The sequence below is a fragment of the Emys orbicularis genome, chromosome 6 (assembly GCF_028017835.1).
Source record: "Emys orbicularis isolate rEmyOrb1 chromosome 6, rEmyOrb1.hap1, whole genome shotgun sequence".
NCBI classification, from domain to species: Eukaryota; Metazoa; Chordata; order Testudines; family Emydidae; genus Emys; species Emys orbicularis.
Window position 1 is genome coordinate 93,132,731 of NC_088688.1, and position 16,144 is coordinate 93,148,874.

The following is a 16,144-nucleotide window of genomic DNA, read 5'->3' on the forward strand; positions in this document are numbered from 1 at the left end:
CAGTCACGCACGGCGGGAAGCGGTGCTCGGTAGTTGCGCCTGTTGAGCGGAGTAACTGTCCCCGCTAACCGCCGTCTCGCGGACACCGCATTGTGCTCACCAACACCCGCCTGTGCGCGCGCCCCAAGGGGAGGCGCGCTCAGCCTGATCCTACCCCGCGTTCAGTGAGAGACAGGTGCGCTCCCCTCCTTCCTGTGAGGGAGCCGAATCCCCTCCCACCGGCGCCGGGACGGGAGGTGTCAGTCATGCGGTGGCCCCGCCTCTTCCGGGCCTCTCAGGCTGGGCCGCCGCCTCCTCCTCTCTCGCTCGCTCTCTCCCTTTTGTGAGTTATAGCAACCGTTGCCTTGTGAATCAAGCGCCATAGTCACCGTAGTCCTGGCGACTGTTACCCATCAACAACAACCGCTCCTCTCCTCCTCCTCCTCCTCCTGCTGCTGCTCCTCACCACCCCCATCCTCACCCCCTTCCTCACCATCACCCACAACAACAACATCCACCAGCAAGAGCAACAACAACAGCAACACCACAGCCCTGCACAGCCCAGGTGACTATGATTGTTCCGTGCACTCCGGCCCCCCGATCCCCGGGCTGCGCTGCCCCATTGATTGAGATGTAGCCGGAGGGTGAGGCTGTAACGCGTGTCTCGCTGCTGGCTGGTTGTCCCACCCCCCTTGGTTGTACTTTGATGGTGGATGGGGAATGTGGTGTTGGTTGAGGGCTGGGAAGGGGAGGGGGGAGAGTCACGCTTCTGGTCTGTGGGACGGTTGTGGAGAGGGTGGGCAGGTATCTCCTTGGCCTCCGTGTACAATAGAGGGGAATTGTTAGAAGAGAGGAGATGAGGTGTTGACGAGCCCTGTATGATGGTACCTGCTTTAGCGAACACCCAGGCATGGATTCTGCAACACACCAACAACCAGGGAATGTTTCTCCTCTTCACTCCTAGGGGCCTTGTTCTGGGGTTGTGAGACTGTTCAGATTTAGATGTTTGTGAACTTTTTATCTCTTCTGGTGATACTCACACATTCCCTAGCTCTCTTCTGTGAAGCCCTAATTCTGTGGCCAGATTATTTCCTTCTTTAATCATCATTAGTTTAATTGTTTATTTTTGGGAAAACTGTATTTTCTTTGTACTGTACATTGTTTTTCTATTCACCCAGTAGTCTCCCCCCCCCCCCCCACCACCACAGACAGTAGCAGTTTTGCTTTGCTGTCCAGCTGCTGGGAAAGATTTTTTTTAATGCTGTTTTTGTACTTGTGATTTAATCTGGATACAGTGCAAGTGTGTTAGTTGGGTTTGTAGTTTATCTAGTGTGTTATCTTCTATGTAGAGATGTTTGGGGTAGAAGATCCATTTCAGTTTCCTTAAGTTTCCCACAGTGAAGGGAATTTTAGTTATTTTTCATTACGAATGAGAGACTTTGTGTACATCAGATAAATGAAAGAGAGAAGAAAACATTAAGAAAACTTGCTTTGCAATTTTATTTGTCAAAGCTACTGTACTTTTAAAGGATTTTTCTTGGTGGGTCTTCTTTTTCTGCAGAGAGCTGAAATTGAAGTCAAGTTGTTCATAAAGAATGTATGAATCTTCTGAACTTGAAATCCATGTATATTTCATCTTCTTTTTGATTGTTTGTTAAGATTTAGGGATTTGACTTCTCAGCATATACCATCAATTTGTTCACTTGTTTTTCTGGACATAAGGTGTATATTTTGATACCTTCGTGGGGTATCATGGGGAATTTCTTTAACATTTTTATATCCAATTCTCTCTCTTTCCCCTCCCCCCCGTGATGTCAAATCAACTCTCAGTTAATAAAACAGTCTCTAGGATTTACAATTTTTTTTAAATACAGATGATTTAAAAAGTGTTATTTCCTCATTCCTGTATTTAATGTAATTCATAGGAAAATGGTAGTGTTTTACAAGATATTTTTGTTGATTTTAATTTTGAAGATACTTTTTTCTACCTTTACATTTAAGCCCTGCATTGACTACAATCTTGTTCCTCGTAACAACGCCAACAGAAAGATATTGATTTATTTGACAGAGCAACCTCTGAAGAATGTGACAGTGTCAATTATTCTGGGGATTGTCAAGTGCAGAGGAGAGTAGATAATTAATGCATTAGTGATACTTGTATTATTTTTTGAACTAAGGCTTATTATGTCTCTTGCAGTTTTACTTTCTAAGTATGTTTTCATATGCAGTCCGTGTAACTGAAATGATACATTTCAATGAACCACCAAAGGTCTCAAAATTCTCATTTGTGGTCTTGTCAAAGTTTTCATCCTGAGCAATAAAACAATCATCAGTAATAAAAATGTTACTTTCATTTAACTTAATATACTTTATATTGAAAAGGAGGAATGACTTATTTTCCTTTCTCCTAGCATAGGTACTGTGATCAGATGAGTTCCAAATACGTTAAAAATTACTGACATCAAAGAAGTCAGTTTGTCACTGTGTTCAGTATGTTATATAGTAGAGTTGTTACATATAAATCTTAGTGAATTAATTTCTAGAATATAACAATTATTAGTTTTTGTCACTGAGTTTACTTTGTGATTCATTATTTGTTAATTCATTCCACACGTCTAACGTTGCCTGCAAGGTAATGTCCCAATTCTGCAAGCTGCACTGTGTGGGTTGGACTCCCGACACCAGCAAAGAGCCCCATTGATGATGGAGTTTTGGATGGGGCTAGAAATCTCCCTGGGTAGAGCAGCTTTCAGGATCAAAGCCTAAATTAGCAAAGAAAAGTGAGCTGGCTGAGGAAGCAGAAATCTGTATTTTTTTAAAGACTGTATTTAAAAAAAGGTGTGTTGTATCACAAAAAGTTTTTAGTATTACTCACCACATTTACTTTAAAGGAGCTGTTGCATGAGGTAATTGAAAATAGTGCCATGTCACATCAGCTAGCATCTTAGACTTTTACAAAGAAAAGCATTAACAATTTGTTCCCACTTTAACGTTTTAATGTTTCATAGATGGGATCTTCATTATGCATTTTGATTCCCCAGTGCCTTCAGCTATCAGAATACCAGATGTTTGCAATGTCAGACAGCCTTTTGATAATAAAATGGTTTGTGATTTTTATTCACGTGTTTGTGGTTTAGAGTACATAGCTGAACAAGTGTGATTAAAAATGCATTTTAATGCACTTGCACATAGCTTCATTGAGTCTTTGTGAGTTCTGTGCCCTGGTGTGTTAGCTAACTTGCATTGTGCTGGAGTAGACAGATATTTTTTTGGCAATGTATTCAAAAGAAATAAAATAAGAGTCCATGACCTACCATTTTTATATAGTTTAAAATCCTTGTTTTCTTCATCTCCTCGGGTAACTGGGCTTTGTTTTGTTACTACTGTATATTTTCTTCTCTTCCTAAATATAGCAATTTGTTAGTTATAACAATACAGTTCTCAGAAATAAAAATGTTACTATTTCTTTTAACTTAATAAATTTCACACTGAAAGGGAAGGATGACATATTTTTCTTTGTCCTTACCTGGAACAGAACCAGGTGTGCTTAATATGGTTAAGGAATCTAAAATGTTGCACATTTTTATCATAGTGGTTGCTTTGTGGTCTAGTGAGTGTTACTGATTTTCAGGTTTTTTCCCACCTCTTCTGTCATTAAATTATTTCCTTTTCATATTCAAAATTGAGGGATGCTTTTTCATGCAAACCACAAAGGAGGCCTACCAACAGCAGACATTGACATGTGTAATATTAACAAGGGAACAGGCTTTTTCAACATATATAATGTATTCTGATTTTTTTTTTAAAGTTTGTTTTGAATTGAGATTACAGGTTGTGAATGCAACACAAATATACAGAGAATAAAAGCAAACTTTCAAAGTTATTATAGAGCAAGAGAGCTAGTTTTAAATCAAGTTCCATGTCAGATTAATATAGACTCTAATTAGAATACCAAGAAGTGTGTTTTTCAATAATGAATTAAACTATTAATTTTTCAGCCTCTTCTTAGTAAATAAACTTTTAAAAATCTGCATGTTTAAAATTGCATATTTTCCCCACCAATTGTAAGTTTGGCATTATTTATATGTCTTTAATAAAGGTGGTGTTAACAGTGGTTGTAGTTTTTCTTTGCTTGCAAGTTGAATGTACACAAACATTTTGGAAATGTAAGATTAAGTGGATAGACTGATTTGACTAAATTTAGCTTGTTAGGGACAGATGGCTGCTTTAAACAGGTGTCACTTTCATTTCTAGTGCATTGTGCTGGGACTTCCAGTGGCTCACAAAGTCCTGTCTAAAGCAGGTGGCATCTTCTGCTTTTGTCATTAGCAAAATCTACTCTTTTATAGGTAATTATTTTCCCAGTGACTGGGTACATTATAATATGTGGTATAGTTTTCAGAGTCTTAAATGGCTCCTCATAACACATTCATATATTACATTTTTGGATAATCCGCTTACCAAACTTTTAAAGGGGGGAAAGGAAAGCATTATTGAGCAATATAAGTTAGCAGCTTTTGAATACAAGTAGGTGAAATAATTCTAATAGCTGGCTTGCAAGACAAGTAGCAAATTGCAGCTTGATGTAAAAACTTGTTTTGCTAGACAACTGACTTGTGGATTTTTAAAATCTGACTTGTTATGACTTAATTTTTATACCAGTGAACTATAAGTAGGAACATTAAATACATTTTAAGCTTCCATCTTTTATTTACAGTGTCTCTTGATCTGTGGGACATCTTTATTATTTTCATTTCGTTGAATATTAACTGTTACAAGTTAAAATATTTTTAACTTAAAACATTTGGAAAAAGAAAGAATTGGGGTATGAGAACTAGAGCTTTCTAGTTTTTTACTTTCTGCACCAGTGTTGAGAACAATGACTGGTGCCCATTCTTAATCTGTTACATTTCCTCTAGCAGATGCACCAGAGGGTGCTATGCTATTTCAAACACAATAAGAAAAAAAACTAAAAAGCACAGATTTATTCATATATATATTTATATTTTTCGATTCTTATTGTAAATCAAAATTTTTCTCTCTTTATTCTATGCATCTCCATATAGCAAGATGTTTTCCTTCTAAATGCTTATAGTAAAGATTTTAGAATAATAGACTGTTCCATAGCAAATATGTATTTACGCAGTATACAGTCACAGTTTACTTAAAATTTAAAACATAAGTATTTATTTATTAGCTGTGCTTGTATAGCAGATGTAGTTTCCACATTTATGTATTTGCTTTATATCTTTACATTATTTACTCTTATTTAAGTATATCATTGCTGAATTAATGATTTGGTTTAAGAAATCCTCCCATTTTTAGTTTGGTTTAATGTACTGCCATTTCAGTTTTAACTATTACTCACATTTTGTTTGGTTTGTTAATTCTTTTACAGCTGAGTTTTGTTTTGGAACATATATTACCTTGCATTTTTGTTGGTTAGTTGTTTTATTCCTTGCTGCAAGTCTTGCTGGAAGAAACTGGGGTCAAAGCAGATAAAGCTAATTATTCTCTCATAAGTAGCAAAGAGAGTACAAGAATCTAGTGGCCTGGAAGACTTGTATGTATTTTATTCCCCTAATTATTGGGACTGATGGGGTAATAGAGAGGCAGTAGCCTCTTCATATTTAAGATAACAGCCAGGTTCTATTATAAATACTCTATTGTGGGTATGTATGACTGACAAATTAGAATTTTTTTTTTTTACCTGTTTCATTCCAAAACACAGAGTTTTTGCATGACTAAAATTAAATATACAGTTATGGTAAAAATGGCAAAATACCTCTTAAAAAAATTCTACAATATCTTTGCTTTTCATATGTATAGCAAAATTGTGGGATGCAGTTTCTTACCACTTCTGTAGCTTAATAAAGTCTGAATTTTTTTTGTATATAGGATCTAATAATGTAGTGTTTGCAGTACATATTGAGCCTTCTTGAGGAGATGTGTAAAGTGGTGAAACTTTAACTCTGCTATACTTACACTTACACACACCAGTAGATGGGTGTAAGTAAGGGTGTCTGATTCAGTGGAATTGCCATGCTGAGAAGCCACAAAAAGATGTATTCTGCTTTAACTCACATGTTCTTACTCCTTTCTGTTAGTTGCTTTTTTTGCTACTCTCCAGTTTTCTGGCCATTCTGTGTGAATTACACCATGCTCAGAATCTGTGGGCCAAATTTAGAAATGAAGTATTAGGTGTATTTGTAAGTTGCATGTTGGTGAAGGGGTCTAAACTGGTGCAACATGAATGTGAGGGAGCCAGAAAGGTGTACGTTATACCAGTTTAGACATTCTTAAACTTATAGTAGCTTACATATAATCTTTATCTAGATTCTCATATGGTATCCATCAGTACCCTAAGCTAGGGGTGAACATTATACACTAATCTCTGAATTTGACCCACTATATTCACTTTATATTTTGGTAACTTCTTCCTCACTTGTTAATAATTGGGAAAAACTTGTGTAGCAGTATTTTTAAAGTTTGCTTCCTATTATTAATGAACCCAATACATTGGAGGGTGATTCCTTAGTCACCCTCTCTTTGAGTGTACATGTAATGCAACCATCACATTGTAAACAATGCTACCCTGTGTAACTTTGTAATCTACTACCATTCTCTTCCACCCTCCTCCCTCTTATTGTTATTGTCACTTGTGCCTTGTCTCAAATTAGATTGTAAACTCTTCAGGGTAGGCCATGTCTTCCTGTGTTTATAGTGCCTGATTGGGCTTTTGGGCACTACAACCATACAAATAAATAACAGTGGGTCTTGCTATGTACCCCCCAAGCAAGTGGCTTCCTCTTCTGTTTTGTTACCTCAGTGTAACAAAGTTAGCTGCATTTCTCCTTATTTATCATGACAAAGGCAATTTCTAAACAATGAAACACACACTATTCAAGGCAACTATGTAGAAGTGCAAAATATAGGGTACAAATGAGCAATTCTGTAAAAGGTGCCATTTGCCCAATTCACTGTACATCAGCTAAAGCCCTACTTTTAGTTTATCTGATTTCTGAGTTGTATTTTTTATAAATAGTGAAACAATGCAATAATAATGGGGTATTGGCTTTTTTAACTTTCAGAATTTAAAAGTAATATGTAGGAATTTCAGTGGAGATAATTTTTTTAAAATATGTTTTTAGCTTGAACAAGTTAATTCACTTCATGAACTGAAGATTCAGCTGATGTTCTGGAATGTTCCTTCAGTTAGGTCAGTACTGATTTTTAAAGAATATTTACCTGAGATTTTATTTTTCTTTGTTGTGACTGTTGAATGCTCAGTGGCCAGTTAAAGATATTTTACTTACAAGTGGGTTGGTAACCAGCATTGAAAATTTGATCTACTGGCCTTCAGCATGGTCAGTGACATATCGTTAGCAAACACCATAGGTAAAATGGAGGATGGCCACATGAGCACAGTTAGAAATGCTGGGTTTAATTTTATTTATCATAATTTACAATATTATCTGGGTTGCTTCCTGCTCGGTTCATGTTCTGCATCACTAAGAGTTGAAGTCCAAAATAATACAAGATGAAAGTGCAAATCTTAGATGAACAGGTCTTGAAAATTTTATCAGTCACCTGCTAACCGAAGGACTAAATCTATTAGCTAGAGGTAAATGAAGGTGGGACAACATTAGCAAGATCCCTGGGCAATACCCTAGCAAGAAATTAATCTGCTGGGAAGGGGGTAGATGCTGGGATTTCTACATGGGTGTGCTTTCATATCAGCCTCTGGCAAGGAGGTGTCATATAAACTTAAAGCTCCACCTCCCCTTTAATAGCTGGAATGAGAAAGGAGCTTTTTGTGTTTTCTCCCTCTTCTTGAGCCTCCTGGCTGATGTGCCATAGTAGGGTCTCTGCAAAATTCTGAATGACAGATGTAAATCTGACCAGTCTTGTTAATTTCACTCTTTTGCTGCTTATCAAACCTGTGGCAGGGGCAGAAGCAGAGGTACTGTAGAAAGACAGCAGATAATTGATTTACACTAGGTTCACATTTACAAGGGCCAGAAACTTCATGAAAGCTTAAATTCTGCATAAATTGAAGATTTAATGCCTCCCCGCCCCCCCTGCCCCCATTCCAACCACCACCGCCATGCTCATAAGTGAGTTTCCCACTCCCCGCTGGCAAGTGTATATTTCAAGCCCTCTTAGGCAGAATATAATGTCACATATGAAATTCATCGAAACATCATGTAAGGTCACAGAAATTGGGTCAATTCACACATTTGACCAGTGACTGTCAGGGCCCAGTTAAAAACACTTGAAAGCATCCAACAATAACAGTGGAAGCAAGGTGTGGGGGGAGGTGGGAAACTCAGGTTGGAGGAGTGTCATCTGGGGTTAGCTAATACCTCACATATGGTGTTAGATAATGGTTAACAGACCACTTTCTTCTCCTGGCTCATAAACAAGGTGTGCAGTTTCCAGGGTTAAGACCATTTACATTTGTTTTGTGTTTTGTTGAGTGTCTTCCTGTCACCGGAGGAATTGATGGATATATTGGTAAAATGAAGCAAAGAGAACACAGAAGGTACATTTCCTTTTGTTTTGGATGAAACTTAAGTAGTGAAATTCTGCACCCACTGAAGTCAATGGGAGATTTGCTATTGACTTCACTGGAGCCAGGATTTCACCTGTGGGTTCTGGACTACACCTCCAAGTTTGGAACCTAGTTTTGTTAGATGTAAGAAGACATACCATCCAGAGAGTGTCCACTTAACATTCTGGATTGCTGTGGTTCACACTATGGCTCTTACGTGTCTATACACGCAAATACAGTCCACCTCTTCGGTGTCAGTTATACACCAACTGCTCGTTCTTGGAGTGAAATGTCATTTGCATGGGCACTTGCTAGGTTTGGCATGGGAGGATGTGGAATAGAGGTATATTCAGACAGACTGCTAGGTTGGATAAAAATACACACATCCATTTTCAGAAACTTTGTGTGTTTGAATCACCATTTCTGCCATAAGACTTAAACTTACCTTGCGGATTGAACAGGAGGATTTTATTCAGAAAAAGAGTTGTGGTCTAAAATTGCAAGAATTCTATTATGCATCTCTTGTAATATGCGCCATGCACATTGGTAACATTTAGATCAAAAGGGAAAAGTTTGTGTCATCCTTCAATCAAATCTCCATAGCCCTAGAAAGCATATTACATCTGTTTACAGAATTAAATGAACAGTTTCATGTGTTCAGTCATGACCTCTGACAGGAGTAATCTGTATTCAGGTTTGTTTTAGTGATGGTTAATGAGGGTCAATTTGACCACCTATGTAATAGCTGTTTTACCGTATTAACTGTTACATAGAAGATCAAGCTGGCATATATTAGCTAACCAGGCACTAGGCACTTTAAGGTCACACTACCAATCCAACCATTACTGGAAGGGAATGCTTTTGCTTTTTATTTAGTAACTTGTTTCAGGCCAACCTGAACTGGTTCACATTACATCAAATCATTTCAGTTGAGCTACAAGTTGTGTGCTAACTGGTTAAATAATTTTATAGATTCACTTTATTGCAATATACTAAGTTCAGTTATATGAAGAAAATGCAAAATCATCTGATAGTTAAATTTTAGACTTGGTTTATAAGTAAAATTAATAGTATGGTAACTTTTCCTTCTGCTCAAGGATGATTCTTTAATAACTTTCTATGTTTATATGTTCTTTGGGTCAACGGAATGGATCTTATTATGTGGGCCAAAACATCCGCTTTTTGGATGGAGGGGTTAAAATCTTGTTGGATTAAAAATAGCGAAGGGGGCATGCAATTGAGGAATGTCTCCTTCACAATGTCCATTCCTGATTCTGTAGAAACCCTGCTGTGCATGCTTTGTGGTTTTAGGATCAGTCAGGTGTGAAAGGGTTGAGGCAGACAATGCCATGGAGATTGTCTCCTCTCAACCTCTTGGTCATTCCCTGCTGGAGTGAATGCAGACTATATCAGAATAACGGATGCTATTGTTTCTCTCTAAGTGCTCTGAACCCTCTTTCTCCAACAGGAAGGTTCTAGGAGCAACAACCACCTGGCAAACTCATGGTAGCTTTGCTGTGTTAGAGCCATGTTAACATGGAGATGAGAGCTGGGAGGCATTAGGCCTCAGCATAGTTAGTATAGGGCAAACCACAGGTTTTAGGACTGCAACCTCAATCCGCTTCCCCCTCCTCCCCTACTCTCCCTACCCCACATATTTGTTACTTCTCATAAAAATGGTGTAGCTAATTAGAACCTTTTTAGTTTCTGGAAGAGTGTAAACTTCATGTCTTCTAGGAAGAATGTAACATTTCGTCATCACTTGGATGCAAAGAGTTAGTTTAGTCTAGCTAGATCAAGTCACACATAATATTAGTTTGTTTTATGGTGTCCATATTATGATTTTAAAAATCTGGTTCACCTTTTATAATATTGTCACAGGGAGGGGAATAAGCACAAGAGGGTTTTGAGAGCTAGGCAGCTGTTTTGTGGTTGTCTGTCATAGAGTGAAGGATACCCAAAAGCCAAGTGTCATCTGAGGAGCTGCAGGATTTGCAGTGTCTCTATGTGCATGACATAGTAACTTGTACATCAGTAAGGAGGCCAGCAGGTTACACAAGCTGGTCAAGGACATTAGCACCTGGAACAGAATTATTTTAATGTAGGCTTGAAGGCACATTAGACAATTGTAGGAAGAATGGAAAAGGTTGAGGGGCTAGTTGATTATATATAAAACCTTCAGTTTAATCAGCTGTGTCAACCCTATAGAGTGGACCATCTGGACCAGATGTGACTTAACTTTATGTATAACCTTAATTTCCACTTCCCAGCTTCCCACTCTTCATAAACAAATATTTTCATTTTTATTTGTAAAGTATATTTGCTCTACATGGATTAGTCATTGTATCGTATATTTCTTATGCACTGATACAAAAGCTGTCTGCATTCTCCTACTATACTGCATTTGTAAGATTTAACCTGATAGAATAGTAAGCAATAGACCTGCAACAAACCCAAAGTAACTGTTCAATTTGAGAGTACACAGAACTGTGTATCGAGTTATAAAAATCACCAAGGTGCATAAAGTTCCTGAAGAATAGAAGAAACATATAACAAATATTTCCATTGGACTAACAACCATCTATCAGGGTACAAATAGCACTTTATTCTTAAATAATAAAAATATTGTATTAGTTGCTTCCATGTAATTGACTGTCAATTTCTAAATCAGGTGGATTCCGCAGGGTTTCTCAAGCTTTCATATTGCAAACACAGTTTAATACAAAGATTATGTTGTGGACTGCCTCGCCTCCTATTAACAAGTGTACAGAACACCTTCCCTCCCATTTATGATCATATAACATCACTGTGGCACATAGTGCAATTGTGTATGTGGAAAACTAATTGCAATAGAACCTCAATTTTATGAACACCCATCTTATAAACAACTAGTTATATGAACCATTTTTCTTAACGTGAGGGGAAAAACCCATGTAACGAAAATTATGTTGATGAACAACAAGTAAATGTCCCTTCACATTCGCATGCCTTCAGTGCATTAGAAATCGCTGCAGTGGTTTGAGGAACAAGAAGGAAGGGATGCAGTGCATCGTACTGCAATTTACACACTGTACCTACTGTAATTTTGAGGTGTTGAATTTTACAAACCTCTCAATTCCTAATTAGTTTGTACAATAGGGCTTTTTCATTAGAAACAGATTTACTGTGTTTTTAACTTGTTTTAATGAAATGTAGCAGCTAGAAACAAGTAGTAGTAGTGTCATGTGACTAACCAGGTCTCCATGGACCCTCAGCTAATAATCTGTCGACCACCAGTGCTCTGTTTTACAGCAAGTTTTTTCCTGTTGCTGGTCAAGGCTTCTGTTTTAATTCCTTATTACTACATTTGAAACTTGACCTATCAGTGTAAGTGAATAAGAGAGGGGACAGCAGCTGGAGTTTGCCACACAAAACAGGTGTTTTGTGTTACAAAGAAGCAGGATGGCTGTGCAATAGAAAAATCTCTCTGAGTATAGAAAAATACTGTTTAAATGTTCTTCCTCCATGCAGTGTATTACTAGTTATTTTTATTCAGACATTTTATACTTTGAACTTTGTAATCCTTTGACTGACCACAAATTGGCAACTGTATGTATGTTTATTTGTAAAATATTTTACTAGGAGACCCCGTGAGATACGGGATTTTATTTTCAGTGGACTCCTGAGATGACAAAAATAGCAGCAATACAGAAAAACATACATTAGGGCGAGAGAGGATTCTTAAGGGCTCTTCAAGGGGGGGTATAAGTAGGAGGGAAAAAATGCATGGTCTGAATATCACAGGAAAGAAAAACGTAGCTTCCCAGTGATGTGGTATTCTAGGTATTCTTGCTTTCCAGATCCGTAATTCAGAGTTCTACATTTTCACTGCAGTGTCTGAAGGGACACCGCTAAGACAAACCTAAGGCCAGCATAAGATTTTCCATGAAACTTTTAAAAATACTAAAAGAAACAGCAACCCAGAAACTGAATGTGAAATTGATTACAAGCTTACTATAAACCAAAGTGAAACTGACCAGTAGTGTTGGCTTAGTGATTAGGGTATGAAAGTTAAGTAACTTTGACTGCCAATACTTCATTGTGCCTCAATTTTCCCCATTTGCAAAATGGAGAGAGTAATACCTGCTTTTGAAACAAAGAGTTTTAGGATGAAAAGCACTAAATGCAAAGTACTTTTTTGTGTTTTTATAACTTCTTCAACTTTAATGATCGTGGGTTGGATTTTCAAAAGTGATTTAGCAGCATAAATCCCATTGATTTCCAATGGAATGTGTGCTCCTAAGTCACTTAGAAGCTGGTTTGAAAATTCTAAACCAAAGGCTTTCCAAGTAACAGATAAAGAAATTTTAGTTTTTACAATACAGTCTTTAGCTAGATAGTGTCCTTTTAACAAAAAACACAGCAAGCACAAGTTTCACCTTTTTCAGCTCAGCATTTAAAAATAATGTCACAGGGATAGAGGTCCCCTTGTATGTAGAATCTTGTTTGGGAGAGGTTGACTGAAGCTGAGCAAAATTCCATATTTAGCTAGTTGCCACATGACTTGTAAATAAAACCTTAACAAGTGGAAAAGGTGCCTAACTGAGAGCTTGAAGATTTGTGTCTTTTCTGTCATGGGGATAATTCTGAAAATATTTTTCCTTGTGTTGGTTACACTTTCATTAACTTCACTAAGAGTTGGATTGTATCGCGAAAGGGAGAATGATATAGATCAGGGGTCGGCAACCTTTCAGAAGCGGTGTGCTGAGTCTTCATTTATTCACTCTAATTTAAGGTTTCGCGTGCCAATAATACATTTTAACGTTTTTAGAAGGTCTCTTTCTCTAAGTCTATAATATATAACTAAACTATTGTTGTATGTAAAGTAAATAAGGTTTTTAAAATGTTTAAGAAGCTTCATTTAAAATTAAATTAAAATGCAGAGCCCCCCGGACCAGTAGCCAGGATCCGGGCAGTGTGAGTGCCACTGAAAATCAGCTCGCATGCCGCCTTCGGCGCGTGTGCCATAGGTTGCCTACCCCGGTATAGATGACATATTTCTTGAGGACATGCAAATAGCTGCTTTAAAGTGGAGTTTCCAACTTTAGAAAAACTGTGTGGGCTATAGGCTGTAAGGTTGTGAACGTTTATACTGCATAGTTCTGATTGATTGCCATTGAACTCGCTTGAATATGAGTAATTTTACCAGGTGTCCCGTATTCAGCATAGGGAAATATGGTCACCCTAACTTTAGAAAAACTGTGTGGGCTATAGGCTGTAGGGTTGTGCATTGTATTGCACTTTATACAGTTGCAAATACAAGGCAAAGGGGGAATGATGGGGGATTTTATCAAGGGAAAAAATTGCCTGTGAGGAAGTGTTTGTGGTGGTGACTACATCATTGCTGAGACCAGCTTCATATGTGATTAATTGCTTCCAGGGATTGAGGACATTTCCATGGCCTATTCCTTTGGCTGGGTCAAATCAATGTAGGGGAAGCCTATTCTCAGAAGCCTGAAGTCCTCAGCAAAATTAATGTTGCTCTTTTACTCATGATCAGAACTGCTCGAGGGATGCACAGACTCATGTTGTACATATCACCAATTGTGATAAATAGTGTTTTAAAAATCAAGACTATATTAGGAGCTAATCTCTTGTATTCAAAGGCAGATGTTTCTTTGTTGCTTGAATCTAATTAAATGATCAAGGCATGAACAAGTAAATACATTATACAGAACCTACATTTTAGTTACATTCAAAACTGACTTCAACTTGCCTCCATCAAATCGTGGTAGTTCAGTAGAAAGGCACATGTGACTTACTAAGGTGCTTTGCAGTAATGCCTTTTATATAGTGTTACCAGTCAGACTGAACAACAAAATACCCAGTAAAACTTTTCCGAAATGATCTAGTACTGTAACAACATGACTGGCTCTTTTCTCAAAGTCCCATTATTCTCTGTTTCTCGCTTTAGGAACATCTTACCCCAGTGATGCTGTATATCTGATTTTTTTCATGCATATTAGGGTTTATACAAGTTAGAAACAGATTAAAATGTATGTCAGAATTGGAGTGTCATAAAGCTTATTGAACCAGACAAGATGTTTGAACAAAATAACTGAAAGACAAATAAAATATCACTGTGTGAAAGTATATAGCAGTATTCATAATATTTAAGGTAGTTGTATATTTACTGTAATTTAGTGCGATACTGTCAGGTTAAAAAAATCATGGGCTGTGTAATAACGTCAATTTTAAAGTAGAACAGGTATTTGAATGAGGTGACCTGCTTACAAATGAGTAGCATTTTAAAAGCCTATTTTAAAAAGTTACCTTTTGTTACTAAAAACTTCTTAGATAGTTTAAATGTGAAATATCTTATTTTATTAGTTTCCAGTTTTAAAAATCTAGTTTACCTTTTCGATGGTTTAATCTTTATATGTCTTAATGGAGAATATAATTAGACTGGTCAGTTTACATTCAGTTTTCTGGTTCTTTTACAATTACAAGTTGAAGACGTAGGGGAATTTCAAATACAATTTTCACTAAATGAGAAGACTTGAGTTAATATTATGTTTTGTTAAGCCCTCATTTAAAAAAATTGTCTAAATTACCTGGCAGTGTCTATTTAACAGTAAGTTCAAGAACTTTTGTCAGATTATGTGAAAAATTCAGTTAAAAATGTTCCACATTAGTTTATATTAATAGGCTTACATACCTTCCACATGCCACTTTTTAACAGATTAAAAGATACAAAATCACATCTGTGACATAATTGAGGTGATACATTTCTTGACATTCAATCTGTGTCGTAATTAATACCCAGTACCACTACCATAAAAATAGAATCATGTATAACATAAATTTGTGTCTCATTCAGTTTTAGCTGAATCCTGCAAATTCTGTTAATTTTTATGTGGCTCTTCTATTTTAAGACAATGCAAGTTCCATCCATGGTGCCCTTTAAGTTTACATCATGGTGTCTTATTGTGTATTCATTACTTTATTTGTGTTTGTTTGATCTGAATCACCTTTGTGATATTACATGAGTATAAAAATCATAGCAGAGGATCTCCAGGATTAAGTGGGCTAACCTATTTTATGCAAACTATGGTGTGTGCTGTCTAAATAGAATGCATATTCTGGTGTTTCAGTAATAGAAGTTGCACATTTTTTTTTCTTGATTTTATATTTTCATATTCTTAGTGGAGCTGATGTATGTCATAGTCAGTAAGGTGAGTGAAAAGAATCCACAGGCCTCTCTATGTTCTCCTTTTCTGGGGAAGGTTGTGGTTAGATACGGAAGATTTAATAGCATAGAAGACTTTATAAATCGTATGTCATTAAGAAATACAAATGGAAACTTTTGTTCCTGTAGGTCACACTTGTGGAACAAAAACACAATATTGGCATCTGCACAAGCAGTACAAGCTGAGGCTTGCCCAGGCCAGTATCTTTTAAGGTGTTGCAGCACAGTTAAGTGAAAAAAGTCAACCAGGAGAATGCATCCTCTATGAACTGAGTATACTTCACTGCATAGCAACTAAAAGCAATGTAGGGAGTTACGCACTATTATGTTTAGTATTTATCTTAAAGTGGGGGTAGTGGTTTTTTTGAGTAGGGTGATACAGT

The 16,144-nt window shown here is 37.1% G+C and overlaps 1 protein-coding gene across 1 annotated transcript in view; it reads left to right on the plus strand.

The window, feature by feature from the left end:
• The first annotated feature begins 346 nt into the window (after positions 1 to 346).
• Positions 347 to 16,144, plus strand: part of RFX3 (regulatory factor X3) — a 218,501-nt gene continuing 202,703 nt past the window's right edge. The window contains exon 1 of the mRNA XM_065406095.1: positions 347 to 544. The gene's annotated coding sequence lies outside the window, so the exon portion shown is untranslated. The remainder of the gene's footprint in view (positions 545 to 16,144) is intronic.